At 42.9% G+C, this 19,891-nt stretch overlaps 1 protein-coding gene across 5 annotated transcripts in view; it reads right to left on the bottom strand.

Moving 5' to 3' along the window:
- The window catches only part of LOC143040622 (teneurin-m-like), a 988,429-nt gene that overhangs the window by 499,206 nt on the left and 469,332 nt on the right, over positions 1 to 19,891 (bottom strand). The window lies entirely within an intron of this gene.

The following is a 19,891-nucleotide window of genomic DNA, read 5'->3' as shown; positions in this document are numbered from 1 at the left end:
GTGTGAGTTGATAAACTTATAAGTTCATGTGCTTCAAGTGTGTGTGTATGTATATGTGTGATGTGTGTACATGTATGTGTATGTGTATGTGCGTGCGTGTGTATGCGTATGTGTTTATATATATATACATATATTTACACACACACACACACACACACACACACACACACACACACACACACACACACACACACATATATATATATGTATATATATATACATATATATATACACATATATATATATATATATATATATATATGTGTGTGTGTGTGTGTGTGTGTGTGTGTGTGTGTGTACATGTCGGTGTCTGCAGCATGTGCGTGACTTACCATCTGACAGTCGTATATGTGTGACTCGAACAGCACTCAATCTACCTGGAGTTAATAGCGTTAATACACTCAGGAAATACTATATTCTCAATTGCTTCACACCTTTCATTACCATGTTGTTATTGAACACTTTCTTGTTCTCAAAGCACGCGAAAGAACGACGCTTTTCGCTGTGCGTGTCCTCAGCTACGAAATCAAAGCAAGCATGTCTCACGCCACATCAATATTTCCGTTAGTATGCAGTTCAAAGGAAAAACTAATCCACGCGACAGAGTGCTGAAGTTTAGGGTACTCAATAATGCAATGACATGCAAGGGTGCAGGAGCGAGAGAATTAACACAAACAGTAGACACGAGGAGCATGCAAGAAGCGGCCGGGGGTAATTATTTAGACAACGTTTTCCAAGTAACACTTACCGTTGCGATGGGGTCCAGTCTCGTCGGCTTGTTTCGTGTGCTTACGTCATGTCGCTGAAGGGTCGTGACAAAGAAAATGGAGTTTTTATTCTCGCTAAGAGACGACTATTTGCCTCCGGTCTTGTCAGCGTGGCTAAACGGCTTAACCTAGTCGGGCAGTTTCACCTGAACAATGTCATAATCAACAGCATAACCGACGAGTACATTAGGCAGAAAAATCTATTTTTACGGGATTTTTAATCGATCCACGAAAAAAAAAAGTCTAGTCTCCTGAGACAGGAAGCCAATTAAGGGTTGTCAAAGATAAACAGATAAGAGAGGGCGTGGAGGTGGAATGATAACATTCAGGAAGAGCGGCGCTTTTGAACACATCACGCAATCTCCCATACGTTCAATTAGTAACATTTGAACATATATCAGTCCTTGGAAGCTCTGTTAATGTGTCTTCTGTTGTCCTGTACTTCATGTCTTTCTGTATGTCCTTCTTCCCTTTTGACAAACAAAGTTATGTAAGAAGATACATGTCAATGGAAGAAGAACGAAAGACGATGTAGATTGGAGCAAGTTGATGTGTCCATCACCGTGGACTAAGAGAGACAGAGGACCGACCAAATCCACGGCAAACTAACGAAGCAGAGCGCTTTCGTATATTACATCCAGTATTTTTTGCACTGGATGTAATATACGAAAGCGCTCTGCTTCGTTAGTTTCTTTTTCCAAGTGGTCTTCTTTGCATAAGTGGACAGGGAGGGACAGGGCACGGACCAAATCCACGCCAAACTAACGAAGCAGAGCGCTTTCGTATATTACATCCAGTACTTTTTGCACTGGATGTAATATACGAAAGCGCTCTGGTTCGTTAGTTTCTTTTTCCGAGTGGTCTTCTTTGCATAAGTGGACAGGAAGGGACAGGGCACGGACCAAATCCACGCCATCTGGCGTCAGATACGGGAAAGTGATAACAATATTGATAACAACAACTTCCACTGATGATTTAGGGGGTGGTTTCGGGTCCAAATAATAGACCAGGGAGTGAGATAACAATAACCAACAGAATAATTTTTTTCTTATCGAATCGTGTATTGATCTAATCATTTATTGAGTCACTTATGTCTACTATAAAGCTTTATGGCGTTCCGAAGTGAGCTTTTTAAACTTTTGTAAATTCTTTTTCTAGTTTTTACCAAACGGTTCCATTCAGCTGTATATGTATATATGTATGTGTATATGCATATGTATACGTATTTGTATATGTATATGTATGTATATGTATCATGTAGAAACCACAGGGTAATTAAAGTTCGGAATAATAAACGTTTTTGTCTATTACGATATTCCGAACTTTAATTTCCCTGTGGTTTCTGTATGATCAATGAGTCACGCGATTTTGTGATTATTTTTGCAGTGTATATGTATATGTATATGTAACTTCCAGGTTGGAGAATTTTATAGGCCCGCTAGCTTAGTTGGTAGAGCGATGGCTGTGGTTTCACGAGTTTCGGTTCGAATCCGGGGACGACAGTCGGAATCATTTGATATGTGTATATATATACCGATATATATATATATATATTTATATATATATATATATATAGATAGATATATATATATATATATATAGATATATATATATATATATATATATGCACACACACACACATATATATATAATGCACCGTAGCGAGAAGGCTCACGTTTTCATTACTGCTCGCGTTGCGGGGTACAATTCTGGGTTCTCCATTCTGTATCAAATATACTGTATGTATTTGTCACCGGATGAAGGTACAGTTTCGGCCGTTCCACGTTTCGGGTGTAAATTGTGGTTCCGGGTGCTATGTGTAGCAAGCTAACATTAAATCCAGTTCAGACCAAAGCTGCTTTCTTCTGTACATTCCCGCCTGTCTTACACACTTAACCCTTTCCTTCTCCTTGTCTCTTTTTACCTTCCTAGTCTGATCTTTTCTTTCTTCTGTCCTCTTTCCCCGTCCCAATTCCCCCAACCTCCCTTCATTTCCTTAGGTTAGTTTTATTCTGTAAAACATTTAGTGTTCTTGAAAGATTCTGTGTCAGCTAACGGTAGTGTATATTGTTCAGAGTCGGAAATTTCTTTGTGGTTTCTTGGGTTGAATATTGTGAAATCTGTCTAAACATTTTTGACACATAATCCCCTTTCAGTCAATCTTGTGTACACGTAGCCAACCCCAACACTTATCATAAGTTATACAAATTTTTATCACCTCCGTAAGAGACAATTTTTAATAAAAGAAAATCACGTGGTTGTAAAATAAATAAATAAATAAATAAATAAATATCTCACTTCCGTCGGAAAATATGATACATTTATCCATGACACCGAATGAGTATTTCACATCCCTGTACCCCAAAATTTGGGGGTAATCGCCCCCTTATTTTGGGAACCAATGTTTCCTTTACCATATTTATCTCTTTCCTCATAGTTTATCTGAGAGTCCCGTTCCTCCTTCCTCATCTTCTCTTCCTTCTTTTTCTTTTCTTTCTCGAGCTCATAACTCTCTGATTCCTTCTCCTCCTTTCTTCTCCCTCAATTCTTTTCCTCCTCCCCAACGCATAGTCTCCTCCTCCTCCTTCTCTTCCACTTTCTTTTATTCCTTCTCCTTCAACTCCTATTCCTCCTCTTCTTCCTCTTCCTCCCTTTCCTCATCCTCCAAACCTTGTTCATCTCTCTCCTTCACTTCCTCATCTTTCTTTAACATCTCCTTCTTCTTCTTCTTTTCCTTCCCCTTCTCTTCTCCACTTTTATTACTTCCTCTTTACCTTTATCGTCTCACCGTATTTGTTTCAGCGGTGCCCGACATCCATACAATCAATACAGTCTTAATGGAGGCCGCCATTAGCTCCTGCATTACCAAACCAGTAATTACACACAAAATTACATAATATAAACTTTCCAATGCAATGCCACGCTAGATGGGGGCAAGAAAGAACCCGGACGGGAGGGGGGGGATGTAAGTTAGAGCTGTTTTTCGCCTTGAAGATGGAGTAATTTCGACCTTATCGCACCATTGCTTCTGGTGACAGATTCCTCGGACCCACAGAAGCGATGTCTCGACTTCTGAAGTTCTCGCGTTGCCTTTCAAGGCTTTTATTCTGGCTAACGTTAGACAAATTTCTTTAGTTTTTGAGGAACATTTGGCGAAATAAATTATTTAGAAAGTTCGATTAAACATACAAGACCTCAAATCAGGTTTGAACATTTTGTTTTGTTTCACACCAAACATTACAATCAGCTGATTATGAGCGAGGAGAGTTTGTTGTTTGACACCTAAACAACCCAAACACACATCTCCAGACACAGATACATCCATTCCTCTTACACACATACTCACCTCTCTCCCTCGACCTATTCTACTCACACTCATGGGCCACTGTGTTACTCACTCCTTCGCTAATTCGTCCTACTAAGTTGAAAGCTCGGTTCGTCCTCGAGCGGCCGGATCCGTTGTACGGAGGAAAAAATTGGAGGAAAGTTTTGGACGGGAGAATACGGCCGGGAGGATCTAATCGGATTTATTCATGACCGTGTATTTGTTGGCAATGTACTTGTCATACGGAGGTGGTGGTGGTGGTGGTGGTGGGGGACGGGGGAGAGAGGGAAGAGGTGAAGGAAGTAGAAGTGGAGATGGGGGAGGAAAAATACGGAGGCGGGAGAGATGGAGAAGGTGAGGAGGAGGGTGAGGGTAAGGGTGAGGGTGAGTGTAAGGGTGAGGGTGAGGGTAAGGGTGAGGTTAAGGGTGAGGGTGAGGGTAAGGGTGAGGGTGGGTGAGGGGTAGGGTGAGGGTAAGGGTGAGGGGTAGGGTGAGGGTGAGGATGAGGGTGAGGGTAAGGGTAAGAGTGTGTGAGGGTAAGGATGAGGGTGAGAGTGAGGGTAAGAGTGGGTGAGGGTAAGGGTGAGGGTAAGGGTGAGGGTAAGGGTAAGGGTGAGGGTAAGGTTGAGGATAAGGGTAAGGATGAGGGTGAGGATGAAGATGCAGGTGAGGAAACGAGTACGGGACGGAAGGGATCGGAAAGACCGTAATAGGAGTGAGAACGGAAGGCGGTCGCATCATGACACTCATTTAAAATCTCTCTTGCACACACAGTGTTATCTACATTATTATATTTTTTATTTATTAATTTTTTATTACTATGATTTTTTTTTCGCATCCGACCTAGATATGGACCAAAAGGTCTCCTGTCGGTGTGCTCCGCCTTTGTAATCCTTTGTGATGTATTCCCACGGACTCTTCATATCACCGACACCAGACGATTTCAGGCAGCTGAAGGGTAGATTTGGCCCAAGACAGAGCTCGATTGTCTGATATTATCCAGAAATGTGACCCATATTTAATTTATTCTCAAAATGTGAGTTCATGAGATATGGACATTGAATTCATCATAACGACAGTGAGCATATTACAAACACGATGTACACATCAGGCACGGGGCATATATAAATAAATAAATAGATAAATAGATAAATAAATAAATAAAGAGGGAACCTGCTCAAGACGTTGGTGAGGTTTCTGTGTTGGGGTTCACAGAGGAGAGTGAACTTAGATGTTTAGATTGTAAATATTAATAACAGGAGGATTTAAGTTCAAGGTAAAAGCACCGACATAATCTAAATGTTAATCCTTTCATTTATATATGAAACTTCTGTGATTCTTCTGATTGCCTCTAAGCAATCTTATGACGTTGATGAAACCCTGAACAGCTGAAAGGTCATGTTCACCTCATCTGACGTCAGGTTATGTTCATATCCTGGGCGCGCGCACACACACACACACACACACACACACACACACACACACACACACACACACACACACACACACACACACACACACACACACACACACACACACACACACACACACACACACACACACATACACACACTCTCTCAATGGCGCGGTTGGTAGAGTTCCCGGCTGTCACTACGGAGGTCCGGTTTCCAATCCCGCCCAAGGCTGAAATAATTTCAGTATCGCTGCGTTGCGAATCGTTACTCCAACTCTCGTGGTTGGGGAGTTGTGTGTGTGTGTGTGCGTGTAAGGTCATAGCATTACCCATAGATCGGTCATATATGGACTCTAAGCTCTCTTCCGGGAGGGAAATAGCTGTCGATCACGAGTCCATCACGTGATCCAAGACCATGGTGAATCACACACACACATATATACACGTTTGTCAAAATGTTTTATACGACGAAGTAACTACCCGGGTAGGTTGTTGGGGGTCTTAGGTGGTTACTCTAGTGTGGGTAGTTAACTAGTTAGAAGAAGGTAGATGGAACGAGCGGCCCTCTCACGTGTCCAGATGACCTTTATCTAAACTTGGGCCTCAAAGTTTCAAATTCTCTCGTTTAAACTCTTTCTTTGGCAGCAGTGACGTCTATGATCAGCTCGAGTCCGCTTTCCTCTCCCTCAAGGGTGGAACTTGGTTAAGTGTTACTTAACTAGGTTTCGTGGCCGCTGATATCAACTTGGCTTATTTTTCTTTGTGGGCGGAAGATGAAAGTAGTTATGAGGTTGAATTCAACTTTTGTTGATTTGATTTGTTGGGGGCTTGTATATTGAATTCTCGCCAGCGAGTTTCAAAGGTGACTGAAATATCTGACCACAGTCAGGTCAATATGGCTTCCCTGGGAGTATTGTGTCCCTGGAGATGGAGACATCAATAACATCAACAACATCAATACCTGGTAATTCTGTTCGTGTTTACCACGTCAGCAAACTCCGCAGGGAACTACAACTCTGTGCGGTCTTATTACAACTACAACTTTTGGCATAACCAATCACAACTCTGACGTTCAAAAAGAGGACATCTTTAAGAGCTTATTTTTGGATGACGGCAGACGATTTTGTTCAGTTAACACAAACCCTCGTTACGTCAAGTTTTTTATTTTATTTTTTTATTTTATTTTTTTTTTTACAAAGAACGTGTTGGACTGGATACTACTCTAACAACCATCTAGAGACTTCTATTTTCATGAAATCTATTAATATAAAATCAACATCTAGATCTCACCTCCAGGACACAAACTCAGGACAAAGAAGACGACGACACTTACACATATAAAAAACAACCGTTTCACAACCGGCTTACAACCACGGGACAAATTCCATCGATCCCAACCACGGAAACCTCATATATATATATATATATATATATATATATATATATATACATGTGTGTGTGTGTGTGTGTGTGTGTGTGTGTGTGTGTGTGTGTGTGTGTGTGTGTGTGTGTGTACCAACACATACAAAACCTACAACCCGTTCATAACCATTCCACAGCCATTTCACAACCATTCCAAAAACCTACAACCCATTCATAACCATTCCACAACCATTCTACAACCAATTCAAAACATACAACCCTTTCATAACCATCCCACAACTATTCCAAAAATATACAACCCTCTTATAACCATTCCAAAAACCTACAACCCGTTCATAACCATCCCACACCCATTCCAAAAATATACAACCCTCTTATAACCATTCCAAAAACCTACAACCCGTTCATAACCATTCCACACCCTTTCCAAAAATATACAACCCTCTTATAACCATTCCAAAAACCTACAAGCCGTTCATAACCATCCCACAACCATTCCACAACCTCAAGACGGCAACCCAGGGCCCCACCCACCAAAAGTTAAACGGTAACGCTCTAAGTTGCCTGGGCCACAACAAAGAAGACCAGCGCAGAGCCCATAAGCACGACACCACAGTAGATTCGTTCCAGCCACACCTACCTAGTACGTTCACCACAACCACACTCGGCACGTAAGTAAACGCGCCCCAAGGGGACCGCCGTACGTGACCGGGGCCTCTGGAGAGAATGGGATGGGGTGGGATGAGGTAGGATGGGGTGGGATGAGGTAGGATGGGGTGGGATGAGAGAGGGATGGGGTGGGATTAGAGAGGGATGGGGTGGGGTAGGATGGGTTGGGATGAGGTAGGATGGGGTAGGATGAGGTAGGGTGGGGTAGGATGAGGTAGGATGGGGTGGGATGAGGTTGGGTGGGGTCCGATGAGAGTGGGATGGCGTGGGATGAGGTGGGATGAGGTGGGATAGGGTGGGATGAGAGAGGGATGGTATGACAGGGAAGGGAATAAGAGGAGAGAGGAGAGGAAAGAATTGGAGATGGGATGGGGTGGGGGTAGGATGAGGTAGGATGGGGTAGGATGAGAAAGGGATGGTATGGCAGGGAAGGGAATGAAAAGGGAGAGGATAGGGAAGGAAAGGAAGAAGATGGGATAGAATGGAATGGATATGGGACGGGAGAAGATAGGAAGAGGATAGGGATGGTGATGTGATGGAGATAGTAAGTATAAGGAGAGGAAGGGGAAGGATTGGTGTGGGATGATTAGGGAATGAGTTGGGACGCGATGGGATGGGATGAGATGGAAGGGGATGGGAGGGGATGGGAGTAGTAGGATAGAACAGAGTAGGATGGTATAGAGAGGGATGATTATGGGAGGCAGTGAGAGGGAAGGGCGTAGGATTACATAGGTTGGGATAGGAAAGGGATGGGATGAAGGAGGAGGGAGAAGGATGGGAAGGGATGGGAGAAGGGAAAGGACAGATATAGGGAAGGTGAGGAGGAGGATAATGATACGGTGGAATGGGAATGGGAATGGGAATGGGATAAGAACGGAATGGGATGTGAAGGGAAGGGAATTTAGTATAGGAATAAGAATGAGAGGAAAAGGATGGGAGGGGAAGGGACGGGAAGGAAATTGATGGAATGGAGGTGAGTGGAATGGAAGTGGGTGGATTGGAGGTAGGTGGATTGGAGGTAGGTGGAATGGAGGTAGGTGGAATGGAGGTAGGTGGAATGGAGGTAGGTGGAATGGAGGTAGGTGGATTGGAGGTAGGTGGAATGGAGGTAGGTGGAATGGAAGTGGGTGGAATGGAGGTAGGTGGAATGGAGGTAGGTGGAATGGAGGTAGGTGGATTGGAGGTAGGTGAAATGGAAGTGGATGGAATGGAGGTAGGTGGAATGGAAGTGGGTGGCTTGGAGGTAGATGGAATGGAAGTGGGTGGATTGGAGGTAGGTGGAATGGAGGTGGAATTGGGATAGAATTAAAAAGAGCTGTGTTCTAGAGAACTTTTACAGGATGGAATGGAATAAGGAATTGGGTAGACCCGGTTGCAGTTGGAAGAAGGAGGAGGAGGAGGAGGAGGAGGAGGAAGGGATAGGAGGGGGAGGGGTGGGAGGAGGAGAAGGAGGGCAACAGGAGGAAACAGTGGGATTACGTGGGAGCGCATTAGGGACCTGGGAGGTCGAGGGAGCGGGGAAGACAGGGGGAGGAGGAGGAGGAAGAGGAGGAGGAGGAGGAGGAGGGCACGGGAAGACGCTGACTAACCAACCACGGATTTTTGCAACAAAATAAACAAATATTCCAATATGTAGCGTTAGCGTGTGTACACATGTATGTATGTGTACGCGCGCGCGCGCGCGTGTGCGTGTGTGTGTGTGTGTGTGTGTGTGTGCATGTGTGTGCGTACGTGTGTATACAAGAGTTGGCGTGAAAATATATTCAAGTTTCCAGCGAACATGTATATTAACTGTATTTAAGCGTGGCAGTGGGAGAGTACTCCACAATATTCATCCACACAATATTACAAATACATATTAAAACAAGCAGAAATAGACGTGAAGCTACTCAGGCACACGGCCACACACGGGGACACACACACACACACACACACACACACACACACACACACACACACACACACACACACACACACACACATACACACACACACACACACACACACACACACACACACACAGTGGTGGATATCAGGAACAAATGGAATGAGGAAACAGTGAGTGCAAATACTATTCAAGAATTTAAGAACAAACTTGATGTTGAAAGATACAAAAGCGGGTCACTACGAGTATAGCTCTCTTCCCGTAAAATACAATTAGGTTAATACACGCACACGCACACATACACACACACAATATATATATATGTATATATACATATATATATATATATATATATATATATCCATAACGCACTTCATTTTTAAACCATCAAAATCGGGAAATCCGTGTAGGCCAACATGCAGAAATTGAAACGTGGTACGGCCAAACATGTAATGTACACATGTAATATACAATTTTCCAATCTATGAAGCTTTGCATGTCCCTCCGGCTCTTTAAAATTTGACTCCAACTTTAGTTCAAAGGAAACGTAACAATATCCGAGAGAACAATTACCGAACATGAAAAAAGAACAGTGAACGAAAACCTACGTTCAGTATGCGGCTCCGTTTGCTTACATGGAGAATATGACGGAGAGCATCAGACGTTTTCTTAATGAATCGGATATTTCTATTATGTTTTGGACTAAGATAGAAGATGCTTTCTCAGGGCTTCGCTGTCTTCGCTCCCACTCCTCCTCCTCCCCTTCCCCGTCCACTGTCTTATCTCTCCGCTATCTCCTATCTATCTCTACGTTCTTATCTCCCTCTTTATTATCTCCAATAATCATCATTTTGATTTGATCTCTTTGGGTTTTATTTTTATTTTTCTCCATTAATGAATTAACTGATACAGGGCTGGTTTCTAATTAAAGCATTGGGATACTAGGTTAACGAAGTTTTATTTTCGTTAGTGCAAGGGATTTCATTCATCTATGGAAGGGTCCTCAGCCTGAACATTCTTAATTGGTCGAGACCTAAAGGCTCAGCTGAGTAAAATAAAATAAAAATAGCTGAGCAAAATCGTCTGTCGATGATGCATTGTGTGAACTCTGATCCTATCCAACCTACAATTTCTTATTATCATCTCCACCATTTAATTTGATTTTTTTTCATCATCCTCTTTCTCAAGTCTTATAACCAAGCCTTCTTAGGACTTCTCAGTTGCTTATAACCAAGCCCTCAGTTGTTCTCTTTCTTTATGTCTTCCGTTCATTTCCTTTTGTGTATCTCCCTGTTATCACATATTCCTCCTATTCTCTTTCGTAGTCTCTCCTTTATTTCCTTTCCCCTATTCCCCGTTTTCTGTGGCTCATTGTTACGTTTCCTCCTTTATCAACCACTTCTGTACTCCCCTTTCCTTCCCCCCTTCTCTTGTTCTCTGTTCTCCTTGTTCATTAAGTTCTCCTCACATTTCTTATCATTGTTCTTTTCCTATGATATCCCATCTCTCTTCTTCGATTCTTTTAAGTCTTCTGTTCCATTTGTTGTTTGTTTTTTTCCTGAGTATTATTTTCTCCTTATTCTGTTTCTCTTTCATTTTCCTTCCCTCCTTTCCTTTAATTACCTCTCTTTCTTCTTCTCACTCTTTCTTCCCCTTTGTCTTTCTCTTTCATCTTTCTCTTTTTCTTATCCAAGTATTCAACAGCGGTCCTTCTCCCTTTCTCTCTCTTCCTCCCTTTCTCCGATTATCTCCTGTGTCTCCCTCTCTCCTGCTCTTATTTCTCTTCCTCCCTCCTCTCTCTCTCTCTTTTCCTCTCTTTCCCTATTTCCCTCCCTCTCTTTTTTTTATCCAAGTATTCAACAGCGGTCCTCTCCTTTTCTCTCTATTCCTCTCTCTCTCCGATTATCTCCTCTATCTCTCTCTCTCTCCAGCTCTTATTTCTCTCCCTCCCTCCATTCCTTTTACTACCTTCCCTCCTCTCTCTCTTTTTTCTCTCTTTCCCTCCCTCTCTTCTCCCATAATACCTCTTTGCTCCAACTATCTCCCTCCTTTTCTTTCGTTCATTCCTTTGCTTCCATCTTTCATACTTATCACACTTTTCATTCCTCTTTTCTTTCTTTTGTCGCCTTCTCTGATTTTTCCTTCCTCCTCTTCGCCGCCATCTTCCCACAGCGTCTCCAAACTTCCAATATTTACGTTACTGACTATATCGCAGACTTTAATTTTATATTCTTTTGTATACCCCTCAATGCACATGCTTAATCTTTCATGCCTTCAACTCCTCATTTCTTGTCATTTCCCCCTTCTCCCCTTTTTCGCACTTGCTTCTCCTCATTTGCCCTCTCCTTTCATCCTTCCCTTTCTCCTTCTTCCTCTCTTTACTCTTTTATCTCCCTGCCTTGTTTCTTCTTTCTGTCTTCCCTCATCCCCAATGTTCTATTATCTTTCATTATCCTTCTTCTCTTCCGTATCCCATATCTCATTACCCACTCCACTTCCTGCGCAATATCTATATATTTAATGTCATCTGTCCTCTTCCTCCTCCTCCTCCTTTTCCTTCTCCTCCTCCTCCTCTTCCTTCTTCTCCTCCTCCTCTTCCTTTTTCTCGTTTCTCTTCCTTCCTCTTCCTGCCTAAATCCCTCTTCCTCACCCTTTCCTTCGTCTGTTTCCTCTTTCTCCTTCATTACTTCTTCTTCTATTTTCTCTTCTTCCTCTTTTTTCTCATTTCTTTTCCTTTCTCTTCCTGCCTAAATCCCTTTTCCTCACCCTTTCCTTCGTCTGTTTCCTCTTTCTCCTTTATTACTTCTTCTATTATTTTCTCTTCTTCTTCTTCTTTCTCGTTTCTCTTCCTTTCTCTTCCTACCTAAATCCCACTTCCTCACCCTTTCCTTCCAAATGTCTCCTTTTCTCACTCGTTTTCTCTCGCATATCTGCCTATCCCTAACCCTTCCCTCTACCTCTCTTTCTCCTCTCTATTCCTTCGCCAATATCTTCTCGCTTTCCTCTACTCTCTCATTCCATTCTCCTCTTTCTTCGTACCTGATCCCTTCCCTTCTTCATTTCACTCTTTCCCCTTTCTCTTCTCTCTCTACTTCATCACTCTCCTCTTCTCTCTATTTTGCTCTTTCTTCTTCCCACACTCTTACTCTTTATTCTCTCTATTCCTTTTATCAACTTCTTTCGTCCTTCTCTTCTTCCTTATTTCCTTCCTTCTCTATGTCAGTAACTTTCTTTTATTTTCCTTTGCCATTTATGTAATATAATCCTTGACCTCCTCAATCATCCATCTGATTTTCTTCTTCCTATTCTTCCTCTTCTTTTTTTTTTGTTTTGCTTATTTTATATATTTACTTAATTCTTTTCCTTATTTCATTCTTCCTCCTCCTATTTCTTTTTTTATTTTATCATAATAAATGTTTTACTTCGCCTTCCTTTCACTTCTAACATTCCAAATCCTCTCTCTCCTCTTCCTATTCTTCCTATTTTTTCCTTCCATTTCTTTGTTTCCTTCTATCCTTTCCTCCTCCTCTTCCTCTTCCTCTCTCCCTTACTCCTTTTCCTCTCCTTCCTCTTCCTTCGTCTCCTTCTCTCTCTCCTCATTCTATTTTTCTTCCTCTTCCTCATTTTCATTTTCTTCAACGTTCTCATTATCTTCCTTCTTCTCTCTCCTCCTCCTCCTCTTTCTTTCCATCATTTTCCTTCTTCTCATCGTTCTCATTATCTTCCTTCTCTTTCTCTTTCCTCCTCCTCCTCCTCCTCCTCCTCCTCCTCCTCCTCCTCCTCCTCTTCCTTTCCCTCATTTTCCTTCTTCTTCTTCCTCCCTCCCCTCCTTACTTCTTCCTTCCCCCGCTGCACCATCTACACAAACACGCGAGGCCTTAAGCCGCACATTGTTGTCCTCCTCGTAAACATTAAGGAAAGGGAAGAGGCGAGGGAGGAGGAGGAGGAGGAGGAGGAGGAGGAGGAGGAGGAGGAGGAGGAGGAGGAGGAGGAGGGGAGGAAGAGGGAGGAAGAGGAGGGGGCTGCGAGTGTGTGTGTGTGTGTGTGTGTGTGTGTGTGTGTGTGTGTGTGTGTGTGTGTGTGTGTGTGTGTGTGTGTGTGTGTGTGTGTGTGTGTGTGTGTGTGTGTGTGTGTGTGTGTGTGTGTGTGTGTGTGTGTGTGTGTGTGTGTGTGTGTGTGTGTGTGTGTGTGTATGTAAGAAGGCTGCCAATGCACAGCAGAATAACCAACGCAGATAGTAAATGGTGAGACAGGAGAAAGGACAAAGGAAAATGAAAAGAGATTAGGTAGATAAATAGATAGATAGATAGACAGGTAGACAGAGAAAGGTAGATAGATAGACAGATAGATAGTTAGACAGATAGACAGACAGAAAGGTATATAGATAGATAGACAGATAGATAGATAAATAGATGGATAGATAGATGGATAGGTCGGTAGAGAGAGAGAGAGAGAGAGAGAGAGAGAGAGAGAGAGAGAGAGAGAGAGAGAGAGAGAGAGAGAGGGAGATAGAGAGAGAGAGAAAGAGAGAGAGATAGAGAGAGCGAGAGATGGGGAGAAGAGGGCAAGAAAGGGGGAGGGAGAAAAAAGGGGAAAAAAGGGGAAGGGGAGAGGGGGGGTGATATGGGTAAGAATAATGAGATGAAGGGCAAGGGTAGACTGAAGAAAAGTGGAGAGAGAGAGAGAGAGATGGGGAGATGGGGAAAGAACGAAAGGGGGAAAGAGAGGGGGAAGAACGAAAGGGGAAGAGACGGTGAGAAGAGAGGACAAAAAGAGGAGGGTACGAAAGGGGGAAAGGGCAAAGAGAGGAAGAGGGGAGGAAGGGAAAAGAAGAAAAAGCGACGATGGAGAAGGAGGAAGAGAAGAAAAAACGATAAAATGTGATCGAAAATAAGCTGCGGTAGACTTAAGAGAAGAAAGGAAAGAGAAAACGAGAAAAAGTAAAACGGAAGAACAGAAAGAAGAAGAATGAAAGAAAAAGGAGAGTTGGAAGAGAAACCAAGCACAGAAGAGACAAACAAATGAGGAAGAGGAGAGGAAATAAAAGGAAATGAAGAGGAGGAGAATAAGGCTGAGGGAAGATAAAGATAATGAATTGAAATTATAACAGGAAAGCTGAGACTACGACAGAAGCTGAGAAGAAAGATCGTATTTTCGTGGGAGATGAGAGAGGAGGAGGGGAGAAGAGGGAGGATCGAGGAGGAGAAGAGGGGAAGAGGGAGGATCGAGGAGAAGAGGGAGGATCGAGGAGGAGAAGAGGGGAAGGAGGAGGATCGAGGAGGAGAAGAGGGGAAGAGGGAGGATCGAGGAGAAGAGGGAGGATCGAGGAGGAGAAGAGGGGAAGGAGGATCGAGGAGGAGAAGAGGGGAAGAGGGAGGATCGAGGAGAAGAGGGGAAGAGGGAGGATCGAGGAGGAGAAGAGGGGAAGAGGGAGGATCGAGGAGGAGAAGAGGGGAAGAGGGAGGATCGAGGAGGAGAAGAGGGGAAGAGGGAGGATCGAGGAGGAGAAGAGGGGAAGAGGGAGGATCGAGGAGGAGAAGAGGGGAAGAGGGAGGATCGAGGAGGAGAAGAGGGGAAGAGGGAGGATCGAGGAGAAGAGGGGAAGAAGGAGGATCGAGGAGGAGAAGAGGGGAAGAAGGAGGATCGAGGAGGAGAAGAGGGGAAGAGGGAGGATCGAGGAGGAGAAGAGGGGAAGAGGGAGGATCGAGGAGGAGGGGAGAAGAGGGAGGATCGAGGAGGAGAAGAGGGGAAGAGGGAGGATCGAGGAGGAGAAGAGGGGAAGAGGGAGGATCGAGGAGGAGAAGAGGGGAAGAGGGAGGATCGAGGAGGAGAAGAGGGGAAGAGGGAGGATCGAGGAGGAGAAGAGGGGAAGAGGGAGGATCGAGGAGGAGAATAAGGGAAGAGGATGGGGACTCGAATAAAGATAAACAGATAAGCAAGATGCTGTAATGACTATCATTTATTTAATATTATTAATTTGTTTTGTTATCATTGGTCTGTGTATTATTATTTGCTTGATTCTCATTTATTATTAGTTATATACCAATTTATTATTATTTAATATTTACCTGTTTGTTTATTACTTAACTATACCTATGCATTTATGTATTTTATTTATCATTGACATTATTATATTTTTTATTTATTCATTTATTTATTTATTCATCATTATTATGATTTTTTTTCGTATCCGACCTAGATATGGACCAAAAGGTCTCCTGTCGGTATGCTCCGTCTTTGTTCAGGAAAGGGATGAAAAGTACGAATAGAAGGAGGAGAAGGAGGAGGGAGAGGAGGAGAAGGAAGAGGAGGAGTAGGGGGAGAAAGAGGAGGAGGAAGAACAAGAGAAGGAAGATGATTAGGAGGAGGAAGCGGAGAAGGAGGAAGAAAATGTAGGGAGAGGAGTAAAAGTACGAATAGGAGGAGGAGAAGGAGGAGGGAGAGGAGGTAAAGGAAGTGGAGGAGTAGGGGGAGAAAGAGAAGGAGGAAGGACAAGAGGAGGAAGATAAATAGGAGGAGGAAGCGGCGGCGGCGGAGGAGGAGGAGGAGGAGGAGGAGGAGGAGGAGGAGGAGGAGGAGGAGGAGGAGGAGGAGGAGAAGGAAGAAAATGTAGGGGAAGGACTAATTGTACACATATGGGTAGGAGAATATAGGGTTGGGTCCAGGGGGGGTGGTAAATAATGAAGAATAGGCCTAATGCTCACCAATAGGAGGAAGAGAAAGCTTAGATGGATGCTCAGGAGTTGGAAGTGAGATGGACAAGTGGATGATGCAGGACAGAAGGAAAAAATAAAGAGAACAAATAAAAGAAAAGGAAAAGGAACCAAGGAAGGATGGTAAGAATATATGAAGGAAGAAAAGAAGATTCAATGAGAGGAAAGAATCAAAGTCTAACTATTACTAAAAAAATCCATGTCATCAGTCCTTCCACATCTAGAATATGCTCTTTTGGTATGGTCTACGAGTTTAGCAATTTATTATTATTATGATTTTTTTTCGCATCCGACCTAGATATGGACCAAAAGGTCTCCTGTCGACATGCTCCGCCTTTGTGATCCTTTGTAGATTGGGAAGGTTTACATCAACGATCTAAATATTGATGCCAAAGGTGAGGAACAAATCATACGAAAACCACTTAAATCATCTGATTAAGTATACGAATCGAACAACGTTGATTCGGAGATATTTAACCAAAGTCTACAAAATGTTAAGATGAATTGATAAAGAAAAAAATAATGTTTTCACACTAAATACTAATCATAGTTTCCCAAAGATTACAAAGTTTTAAGACTCAACTGGTTGAGCACCTAAGCGATATTCTTTCATGTCTGCCGATCGGTTAGTTTGTGTTCGCTTCTTTACTTGCCTCTTGGTACTCCGTTTCTTTTTCTTTCTTTTTTCTTTTCTAATTATATCCGTTCTCGTTATGAAACGAAAGGTTTCCTTAGAAGAAAAAAAATGAAGTGAGGAAGAAAGGAGGCAAAGAAGAAAATGAAAGGAGATAATGAGGAAAATTTAGAAAGAAAAACAATGGGAAGAAAAAAGTGCAAAGACAGAAGGAAACAAAGACAGAAAAACAATATAGGATAGAACCAGAAAAAGTAAAGGAAAATAACAAGGGAAGGGAACAATAGAGAAAGGAAGAGAATTAGGAAGAGAAGAAGGATGAAGAAACAAAGGAAGAGGAGTAAATAAGAGAGAATAGGTAAGTAACCGAGAAACAGCTGAAGGCAAACTGAGAGAACATAATGGATAATATACAATGCGAAAGAGAAGGAAAGAGAAGGAAAAGAAAAAGAAGAAAAAGAAGAAAAAAGAAAAAGAAGAAGGAGAAAGAGAAGAAGAAGAAGAAGAAAAAGAAGAAGAAGAAGGAGAAGAAGAAGAAGAAGATGATGAAGAAGAAGAAAAAGAAGAAGGGGAAGAAAAAGAAGAAGAAGAAGAAGAAGAAGAAGAAGAAGAAGAAGAAGAAGATGATGAAGAAGAAGAAAAAGAAGAAGGGGAAGAAAAAGAAGAAGAAGAAGAAGAAGAAGAAGAAGAAGAAGAAGAAGAGAGGAATCGGAAAAAAAGAGAAAAGACATGAAACAAGGGATAAGGAGATAACACCAAAGAGCGAAGGATCAAACGCGGGAAATGCAAGAACAAGAAAAACGAAAATTGGAAGATGAAAGAAATTGAGACGGCGAGAGGGAAGGGGGAAGAGAAAGAGAGGTGGAAATAGATAGATAGATAGATAGGTAGATAGATAGATGGGTAGATAGATAGATATAGATAGATATGTAGCTAGATATGGATAGATAGATGGGTAGATAGATAGATATAGATAGATAGATAAATATGTAGATAGATAGGTTGGAAGATAGATAGAAATATGGCTAGATATAGATATATAGATAGATATAATTATGGATATCGATATATGAATAGATAGATAGATAGATAGACAGACAGACGGATAGACGGGTAGAGAGAGAGATAGATAGGTAGATATATATAGATGGACAGATATAGATAAATAGATAGATAGGTAGATAGATAGAAATATGGATAGATATAGATATATAGATAGATATAGATATGGATATATAGATAGACAGATAGATAAAGAGAGAGAGAGAGAGAGAGAGAGAGAGAGAGAGAGAGAGAGAGAGAGAGCGAGAGAGAGAGAAGATAAAGTGCAGCATACGCGAATAAAACAAAATAGAAACGAGTAGAAACTAAACCTGGAGAAAGAAGGAAACAAGAAACAAAAGAAGAAATGGGAAGAAAGAACGAAAGAAGATAGAAGAGGAATGAAGAGGATAAAGAGGCGTCGGATAAACAAGGGAAAGAGAGAAAAAGAGCAATAAGTGAGGGAAATGAAGAAAGAGGGAATATGAGAGGGTAAAGAGAAAAATAAAAAGAAGAGGAAGAAGAGAAGGAGAAAGATAAAGAGGAAGAAGAAGAGGAAGAGGGGCATAATGAGGAAGAGAGGGGAATAGTAGGAGAGGAAGAAGACGAAGAAGAAAGATAAAGAAAAAGAAGAGGAATAGTAGAATAGGAAGAAAACGAAGAAGGAAAGAAAGGAATGGAAGAAGAGAAATAAGAATAGAAAGGAATGGAAGAAGAAGACAAAGACGACGAAGAAGATGAATGAAGGGAAAAAAGAGGATAAAGGAAACAAGCAAAAATTAGTGAGAAAAGAATGGAAAGAGATGAAGAAGGAACGAAGGAAGAGGGGGAAGAGGAGGAGGAGGAGGAGGAGGAGGAGGAGGAGGAAGAAGCAGAGGGAGAGGTGAAAAGTGAGCCTCGGTTAAACCTTATATTGGTGTAGCACCTCCTCCTCCTCCTCCTCCTCCCCTTCTTCTTCCTCCTCCTTTTCTTCCTCCTTCCCCCCCTCGTCAATATTGGCGGAGGAGAGTTCTGATGGCGAAAGAGGACACAACATCGGTAGGGAGGAGACTAGGGACCGAGGGAAGGAGGGGAAGAAGGGGGGGGAGGGAAGAAAGAGGGAAGGAGGGGAAGAAGGGGGGGGGGAGGGAAGAAAGAGGGAAGGAGGGAAGAAGGGGAAGAAGGTAGGGGGAGGGAAGAAAGAGGGACGGAGGGGAAGAAGGGAGGGGGGAGGGAAGGAGAGACGGAGGGAAGAAGGGGGAGAAGGGAGGTAGGGAGGGGGAGGGAGGGAGGGAGAGGGAGAGGGAGGGAAGGAGGGAGAGAAAGATAGGAAGAGAGAGATAGAGGAAGAGAAAGTGGAAGAGATAGAAAGAGAAGAAGAGAGAAAGAGAAGAGAAAGAGAAGAAGAGAGAGAGGAAGAGTGTGAGGGAGTAAGGGAGGTAGGGAGGGAGGTAGAGAGGGAGAATAAGAGAGAGGAAAGGAGGGAGGGAGAGAGGGAGAGAGGGAGGGAAGGAGGAAGTGAGGAAGTGAGGATGGGAAGAAGGGAGGAAGCGAGGTATGTAGGAAGAGAGAAGAGGGAAATAGGGAGGAAGAAAGGAAGGGAGAGAGGAGAAGAGGAAGGAAAGGGTGAAGGGAGAGAGAGAGATGGAGGGAATGGGTAAGGAAGAAAGGAAGGCAGGAAGAAAGGAAGGCAGAAAGGAAGGAAGGAAGGAAGGAAGGAAGGAAGGAATGGAAGGAAGGCAGGAAGGAAGGCAGGAATGAATGGAGGAAGGCAGGAACCAAGGAAGGAAAGAAGAAAGGAAGGAAGGGAGGAAGGAATAAAAGAAGGCAGGAAGGAAGATAGGAAGGCAGGAAGGTCAGGAACCAAGGAAGGAAAGGAGAAAGGAAGGAAGGAACGAAGGCAGGAAGGCAGGAAGACAGGTACCAAGGAAAGAAGGAAGGAAGGAAGGAAGGAAGGAAGGAAAGAGGGAAGGCAGGAACCAAGGAAAAAAGGAAGGAAGGAAGGAAGGAAGGAAGGAAGATAGGAAGACAGGAAGGTCAGGAAGCAAGTAAGGAGAGGAGAAAGGAAGGAGGGAAGGAAG

The sequence above is a fragment of the Oratosquilla oratoria genome, chromosome 29 (genome assembly GCF_046742065.1).
Source record: "Oratosquilla oratoria isolate Oo_2021 chromosome 29, ASM4674206v1, whole genome shotgun sequence".
Lineage (NCBI taxonomy): Eukaryota > Metazoa > Arthropoda > Malacostraca > Stomatopoda > Squillidae > Oratosquilla > Oratosquilla oratoria.
This window is presented reverse-complemented; position numbering and strand designations above follow the sequence as displayed.